Source organism: Propithecus coquereli, unplaced genomic scaffold (genome assembly GCF_000956105.1).
Source record: "Propithecus coquereli isolate 6110/MARCELLA unplaced genomic scaffold, Pcoq_1.0 Scaffold35, whole genome shotgun sequence".
NCBI classification, from domain to species: domain Eukaryota; kingdom Metazoa; phylum Chordata; class Mammalia; order Primates; family Indriidae; genus Propithecus; species Propithecus coquereli.
Genome location: NW_012149174.1, coordinates 2,991,095 through 2,993,511, shown reverse-complemented (window position 1 = coordinate 2,993,511; position 2,417 = coordinate 2,991,095).

Sequence of the window (2,417 nt, the reverse complement as noted above, 5' to 3'; positions counted from 1 at the left end):
TTTGGGTCATGGGGGCAGATCCCTCAATGGCTTGGTGCCCTCCCCACGGTAATGAGTAAGTTCTTACTCTGCTGACTGATGGAAAGAGCGTGGGCACCCCCTCCTCCCTCTTTTGCTCCTTCTCTCACTGTGTGACATGCCTGCTCCCTCTTCACCTTCTGCCTTGATTGGAAGCTCCCTGCAGCCCTCACCAGAAGCAGATGCTGGCACAATGCTTCTTGTACAGTCTGCAGAACCAGGAGCCAAACACACCTCCTTTTGTTATAAATTACCCAGCCGTAGGTATTTCCTTTATAGCAACACAAAAGAGACTGATTCAGCACGTGGGGTAGCACAGGATCTTTGTGGTGATGGAACAGTACTGTATCTCGATTATGGTGGTAGCTACGCAAATGCACACGGGTGATAAAATTGCATCGACACACACAAATGAGTGCATGGAAAACTGGTGACATCTGCGGGTTGCACCAAGGTCAATGTCCTGGTTTTGTACCAGATGTGAGCATTGAGGGAAACTAGAAGTACCCAGGACCTTTCTGAACTATTTTTGCAACTTCCTATAAATTTATAATTATTTCAAAATAAAGAGTGTATTTAAAAAAACAAAAAAAAGTTATGAGAGACTGTTGAATTAGAAACTTTAGGCATCAGTGATTTTTAAAGCTCACCAGATGAGTGTCATGGACCAGGACTGAGAATCATCCTTTACTGGAAACTCTTGGGGTCAGATTTTTGAATTTTAGGAAGGGAATACAATGCATATACCATATTATATGTAATAAGTCTAGGTGGTTCTTGGGCAGCACCCTGTAATCAACCATATTAACATTTCTTCAGCAAAAATATATGGATATTCACACCAAGTGAGATAAATAAATACAACAATAATAAAAGCTGGTGGAGACTTTGAAGACAGAGTCCAGTTCTTCCCTTTGTGCTGGGGGAGGGGTGAGGAAGTTGTGCTGGTGTTATTTGGGCAAAATTATTAATTGATCTTATTTGACCTATAGGTTGCTATGAGACCTAAGGAAATATGGGAAATAATTAGAGAAGCACATACAAATTTGTGTAGAAAGGTACCTGTCCACGTTAAAATTGGGAACACTTAGAAGCAATTTAAATATCCAACTATATGAAAATAGTTAAATGCTGTTATAGATTTATTGTGAAATATAATACAAGTGTAAAAATTGTGTTTTAAAGGAATAATGATAAGGGAAAATTCTCATTATACAATATAGTGTGTTCAAATGGATTTAAAAACTATATATTCAGTATGATTTGATTTTGATAAGTAATTTTATTTTATTTATTTATTTATTTTAGAGATGGGGTCTCACTATGTTGCCCAGGCTGGAGTGCAGTGGCTATTCTCAAGAGCAATCAGAGCCCACTGCAGCCTCAAACTCCTAGGCTCAAGTAAACCACCTGCCTGAGCCTCCCTAGCAACTGGGACTACAGGCATGTGCCACTATACCTGGCAGAAGTCATTTTGAAAAAGACTAGATAGATATTAATAAATCAACAGTGAGTATCTCTTGATGGTGGGAGTATAGGTAATTTATATTTCCTCTTTTATACTTTTGATTTTTAAGTATTCTACAATAAACAGGTTAACTTTTATCATTAGAAATAAGTGTTATTCATTTAAAAATGTTCTAAGAAATGGTAGCATATCAGAATATGCAGAGAGCTACATTATAGTTGGTGATTTTATTAAATTATACCTTGAGGCTATGGAAGTATTTAATTGGTAGTTAGAAAAGTTTTGGGAAACACTTCATAACAATATAAATTTATATTGAAATCACAGCAATAGAGAAAATAATCTATCAGGATTTATTAGTCCTTCTAAAATCTATATACTTTTCTTGTGTTAACTTTAATGTCTGTGTTGCGTAGAACGACTTACTTTGAAGTTTATCTTCCATGTTTCCAGAACTTAAGGGAATTAATCTGTGACCATTAAGTCAAGGAAAAACAATCATAGTAATATAATTAATATTTATTAATTAATTAATAACTATATGCTAGGTGCTTTACTTTTTTTTTCATTTAATTCTTCACGCTCATGAAATAAATAATATTAACATTTATTATTATATTCCTTTTACAGATAGGGAAAATGAGTCCCAGTTAAGGTCACACAGCCAGGCTTTTTGACTTCAGAGCCAGGACTTCTAACACTGCAGTCCTCAAGGAAAAGGTGTAGGCCGCAGTGGCTTGGGGGGCACCATAGAATGGAAGATTCAGCAGGAAGTGAAGAAGGGCTTCCCAGCGAGGCCTGTGCAGGAGCGGGCGGAGCTTGTCGGCAGGGCGAAGTCCTCCCTGGGAGAGGGGCTGTCAGAGCAGAGCAGGCAGACACAGTCAGTGTCATGGCCCGTCTTGTTCCAGAGGTGTCCACTCTTTTTTTTTTT